Source organism: Heterodontus francisci, unplaced genomic scaffold, assembly GCF_036365525.1.
Source record: "Heterodontus francisci isolate sHetFra1 unplaced genomic scaffold, sHetFra1.hap1 HAP1_SCAFFOLD_58, whole genome shotgun sequence".
NCBI classification, from domain to species: Eukaryota; Metazoa; Chordata; class Chondrichthyes; order Heterodontiformes; family Heterodontidae; genus Heterodontus; species Heterodontus francisci.
Window position 1 is genome coordinate 5,974,345 of NW_027142006.1, and position 6,149 is coordinate 5,980,493.

At 44.6% G+C, this 6,149-nt stretch overlaps 1 non-coding gene across 1 annotated transcript; it reads right to left on the minus strand.

The window, feature by feature from the left end:
* Positions 1–2,564: 2,564 nt before the first annotated feature.
* trnat-agu (transfer RNA threonine (anticodon AGU)) lies at positions 2,565–2,638 on the minus strand. Its single transcript has one exon. It is a non-coding gene; the product is annotated as a tRNA-Thr (tRNA).
* Between the last annotated feature and the right edge of the window lie 3,511 nt (positions 2,639–6,149).

The window sequence follows — 6,149 nt, forward strand, 5'->3', positions numbered from 1 at the left end:
ATCCACAACTTGCACAGGATTACCAAATAAAACCTACAACTGTAAAATACAGTTAATCCATATTTTAAATTAAACACAAGACAAACAAATATTGATACATTAAGAGAGCGGGAAACAGTGAGAGCAGAGTGGAGCATAAAGAGCCCAGGAGAGAGAGGGAGCAAGAGTTCACTCGGAGAGCAGGGAACAGCGAGAGCAGGCGTCAAAAAAGGCAAAGGAATACACAATTAATGGGAGAACACTGAACGGTGTAGAGGAAGTGAGGGACGTTGGAGTGAATGTCCACAGATCCCTGAAGTAGCAGTACAGGTCAATAAGCTGGTTCAGCAGGTAAATGGAATCCTTTCCTTTATTAACTGAGGTATAGAGTATTAGGGTGACCTGGTATCCATGGCAATAAGTCACTGACAGCTAACATTCAGGTGCAGCAAGCAATTAGGAAGGGTAATAGTATGTTAGCCTTTATCACAAGAGGATTTGAGTACAGGAGTAGTGAATTCTTGCTTCAATTGTATAGAACCTTGGTTAGACTGCACTTGGAGTACTGTGTGCAGTTTTGGTCCCCTTGCCTTAGGAAGGATATTATTGCCATAGATAGAGTGCAAAGAAGGTTCATCAGACTTGTTCCTGGGATGGTGGGACTGTCCTGTGAAGAGAGATTGGGGAAACTGGGGCTGTATTCTCTGGAGTTTTGAAGAATGAGAGGTGATCTCATTGAAATCTATAAAATATTTAAAGGACAGTCAGGGTAGATGCAGCTAAGATGTTTCCCCTGGTTGGGGAGTCGAGAACCAGGGGACGCAATTTCAAAATAAGGGGCAAGCCACTTAGGACAGAGATGAGGAGAAATGTTGTTACTCAGAGGGTTGTGAATCTTTGGAATTCTGTACCCCAGAGGGCTGTGGAAGCTCAGTCATTGAGTATGTTTCAAGCAGAGATTGACAGATTTCTAAATACAAATGACATAAGGGAATATGAGGAAAGTGTGGGGAAAAGGGCATTGAAGTGGATGATCAGCCATGATCATGTTGAATGGTGGGGCAGGCTCGATGTGCTGAATGGCCGACTCCTGCTCCTATGTTCCTATGTTCCCAACTCCACATTATCGATGAGACACAGCCTCAGGCCGACTTGTCGGGTGTTGCAAACAGATAACACTGCTTCTGATCTTCACCAGAACAGAGAGTGAGATGTAAAATTGATCATCAAACAGACTGTGAGAGAATGCAACAGAATAAAACACATGTAGAGACACTGTGGAATAACAAATAGATTTGATTGGAATGTTGAATTATGATTGGAATGGATAAAACAGCAGATTAAATTGGGACAGAAAAGAGAAACTGATGGGAAGAAGGAAGAAAAGAAAGGATGGATCCGTTCACCTTTTTCAGTTTTTTCACTGGTCCATAAAAGCTGGATTTAAAAAGATGCAAAAAACAGAGAATTTCACCAAAAAGGGAGATTAAATGCTGCCGAAACCTTGGATCGAAGGATGCCCCAACAGATCACCTGTTTAACTGTCTCCTCACTGGGGGATTTCAATCAATGAGCAATATTATTCTCTCCTTTTCTTTTGTTAAATGAAACCACTACTGTCACTTGGAGTTAATATCACTGTGTTCCAACTCCTGAATAATAAAATTGTGAGTTTCGTGATATTTTCTGGACACATTTCCTGCTGAAAGAACTAAGAACTCTTTTCTAATTTACACAATACTATATACACACTCATCAAGCCTCCGAAACTCGCATCCTTGGTGCTGCTCTCTCCTCCCAAACCTCATCTCATGTGACTGTTACATCATCACTCTGATTGTGGGAGGGGTTAATCCCACTTCTCTTCAGCATTAACCCTTCACATCCTCATACTGCACTGTCTGTCCAAAAAAATCGGTGGAGGGAACTTGAATTATCAAAACAGCAACAGCTGCCAGTTGAAAATCAACTCCACCCATCAGAGAGAGACTGTCAGAGAACTTCCTGCATCCAGTCCTGACCCTGTCACATGAAGCAGCTGCTCACCCAGACCCCACTCTCATCAACACTGAACATTTTTACTGAGACCCTTCAAATACTGTTTATAAAAGGCAGGAAAGATCAAAGTTCACACAGTTGTATTAAATACAACAAAGTTTAATATCTTCTCACCGTTTCTCGGTAACCACATGAGACTTAGGTTTTCTTATTGGTTCCTTTGATTTTTCTTGTTCCTGACTGACAAATATTCCAAACCTCAGATAAACCCTCCCACTTGCGTCATGTCCCAGTCTCGGTTAAAAGCAACACATAATGACACAAACACTCTCTTTCAGTGAGATTAATATCAAGCTGTTTTCCAGGTTGAATGTCACTGTGAACAAATTTATGTCAAAGAAGTTACCTTTGATGTATCAGTACTGAAATTCTGTCCAAGGAGGAACAGCCATTCCAAACTCATATCCTTCACAAAGGCTGTTTTTTTTTGCGATTGAAATTCATCAAGTATTTTGAATTAAAGTTCACAAGACACAGATGTCAATGTTGATAATGAAACTTTTCAAGCATGTTGCTACTGTGAAATAAGGCTCTGCTGGGAATTGAACCCAGGATCTCCTGTTTACTAGACAGGTGCTTTAACTAACTAAGCTACAGAGCCAGATCACGAATGTGCGTGCAATTGAAATCAGAGGAAGGCCTTGTAGATAGTGGGCAGGCTTTGGCGAGTCAAGAGCTGAGTTCGTCACGGCAGTGTTCCCAGCCTCTGACTCGCTCTTGTAGTTGTAGCTGTAGTTGTAATTGTAATCGGCAACCGTCCGTCTCGGAAGACGATGGGCTACACCCGGGGTGTACGTCACTTCTGTGTGAAACATCGTTTGTTGTGGCTGGAGAGGACGACTCGTGAGTGACGATCCCTTCCTCAGCTGGTACAGATGAATATCATTGGCCCGAGGTCGACGGATAATTTTTCCTTCCTCTGAGCTCTCTTTCCCACCATCTGGTCATTTCTTTTGTCCTCTACTTTTCCCATGGTCTTCCTGAATGCCTTTCTCCAGGAATTCCAGTCAGCAGGAAGGACTTCCCATGGATCGACTCCAATCTCAGTCAGCTTGAGATCTCGCTTTGCAGATGTCCTTGTATCACAGACGTGGGTGACCTGTTGGTCTCGTGCTGATAGCAAGCTCACCAAAGAGCATGTCTTTGGCAAAGCGACCGTCATCCATTCAGCACACATGACCCAGTCAACAGAGTCACTGCTGACTCAAGAGGGCAAACATGCTGCAGATCCCTGCACGCTGGTGTACTTCTGCATTCGGCACTCTGTCCTGCCAGGAGATGCCCAATATCCATCTGAGACAGCGGAGGTGGAAGCTGTTCAGCTGCTTTTCTTGGCTTGCATAAGTTGTTGATGCTTCTCTACTATAAAGGAGGGTGCTGAGAACACAAGCCTGGTACACGCGGAGTTTTGTATTTTCGATCAGTTTGCTGTCGGTTCACACTCGTCTTCTCAACTTTAACATGACAGCTGCAGCATTGACAATCCTGGTGCTGATTTCAGTATCAAGGGACAGATTGCTGGTGATTGTTGATCGAAGGTCTGTGAAGCTGTTGACAACCTCCAAAGTGAGGCTGTCGATGTTGATGGAAGGTGGAGTCTCTACGTCCTGGCCCATAACTTTGATCTTCCTGATGCTGATCGTCAGTCCAAACTCCTTGCAGGCCAGGGAGAACTGATATACAAGCTGCTGTTAATGAACTTCATTATGGGATGTCAGCACAGCGTCATCAGCAAACAGCAACACACAGACCAAGAACTGACTCATTTTGGTCTTGGTGCGCAGTCTTGCCAAGATGAACAGCTTGTCATCAGCTCTGGTATGCAGGTGGACACCCCCATCTGAGTCACTGAAAGTTTAAAATAGCAGCATGGAGAAGAATATGCCAATTGTAAAGGATGTGAGCTGTGAGGAGGTTACAAGGAGGCTTCCAGGGGACTTGGACAGGATAAGTGAATGAAATGACAGATGGAATATAATGTGAATAAGTGTGAAGTTATCCATTTTGGTAGAATAAACAGAAAGACAGAATATTTCTTAAATGGTGAGAGGTTGGGAAGTGTTGATGTCCAAAGGGACCTGGGTGTCCTTGTTCATGAGACACTAAAAATTCGCATGCAGGTGCAGCAATCAATTAGGAAGGCAAATGGTATGTTGGCCTTAACACGAGGGGTCATGAGTACAGGAATAAAGATGTCTTGCTGCAATTGTATAGAGCCTTGGTGAGATCGTGCTGGAGTATTGTGCACAGTTTTGGTTTCCTTATCTAAGGAAGGATATACTTGCCACAGAGGGAGTGCAACGGAGGGTCACCAGACTAATCCCTGGGATGGTGGGATTGTCTTATGAGCAAACTGGGCTTGTATTCCTTAAAGTTTCATTTAAAAGGCCATTTAAAACTGAGATAGGGTGGAATTTCTTCACTCAGAGGGTGGTGAGTCTTTGGAATTCTCTACCTCAGGGGTTTGTGAAAGTTCAATCACTGAGCATGTTCAGGACAGAAATTGATAGAAATCTTGATACTCATGACATCAAGGGATATGGGGAGAGCGCGGGAAAGTGGTGTTGAGGCAGATGATCATCAAGGATGTAATTGAATGACAGATCAGGCTCGACAGGGTAAACTGCCTCCTCCTACGTTCCGAAGAGAGTTTGCACCAGGACACAGCCCTGTTTTACCCCACTGCTGATCGTGAAAGTGTCTGATGTTGCTCCATTGTAACTGACGGAACTGTGCATGTTCTCGTGGAAAGAAGAGATGACGCCCAAGAGTTCAGGAGGGCAGCCTAGTTTCCACAGCAGTTTGAAGAGTCTGTCTCTGCTAACAAGATCGAAGGCCTTGGTGATGTCTATAAAGACAATGTAGAGTGGTCTGTACTGTTCACAGTACTTCTCCTGTAACTGCCGAAGTGAGAAAATCATGTCGACTGTCGATCTACCAGCTCTGAAGCTGCACTGAGACTCAGGATAGATGTGATGTCAGGGTCTGCAATCTGGTCAGAGCAATGCGAGCAAAGACCTTCCCCACAATACTTAGCAAGCAGATGCCTCGCTAATTGCTGCAGTCACTGCGATCGCCTTTATTGTTGCACAAGGTGACAATGTTTGCATCACGCATGTTGAGAGGTGCCGATCTCCCCTTCCAACAGAGACACAGAAGTTCATGGGGATGCTGCAGCAGAGCTGCTTTTCCACTTTTGATGATTCCAGGTGGAATATCATCATTTCCCATGGCTTTACCACTGGCAAGACGGTCAATGGCGTTGTTGAGCTCTATGGTGGTGTCGCTGTCCAGCTCCTCCATGACAGGGAAGTCTGGAATGGTGCTGAGAGCTACTTCAATGACAATGTTCTCCGTTATGTAGAGTTCAAGGTAATGCTCCACTCACCTTTCCATCTGCTTGTTAGGTTCAGTGATGATCACCCCTGTCTTTGTCTTCAAAGGTGTTGATTTAGTTACTGCTGCTCCCATTGCTTTCATAATTTTTTTTTTATTCATTCATGTGATGTGGTCATCACTGGCTAAGCCAGCATTTATTGCCCATCCCTCATTTCCCATGAGAAGGTGGTGGTGAGCTGCCTTCTTGAACCGCTGCAGTCTGTGTGAGGTAGGTACACCCACAGTGCTGTTAGGAAGGGAGTTCCAGGATTTTGACCCAGCAACAGTGAAGGAAAGGCCAAGTCACGATAGTGTGTGGCTTGGAGGGGAACTTGCAGGTGGTGGTGTTCCCATGAATTTGCTGCCCTTGTCCTTCTAGTTGGTAGAGGTTGCGGGTATGGAAGGTGCTGTCTAAGGAACCTTGGTGTGTTGAATTCCTTCATATGTCCCTCTAGCATCCCCCAGATTCAGTGGCAGTTTGTATGCTGTTGCAGAGTTTTAACCAGTATTGATTGGTGCAGTGCTGAGCAGTCTGCAGAGACTTGTTTCTGGCAGCTCTGAGAGCGTCTAGAGTTTTTTTGCTGGGGACTTGTTTGTAGTTCATGAGGACTCTCTTCTTAGTTGCAGTAACTGACTCCATTTCAGTCCAATAAGCCGCAAACCAGTCAGCATTCCTCCCATCTCTTTTCCTATACACAGCGAGTGCAGAGTTATAGATGGTGGCGTGCAGATGA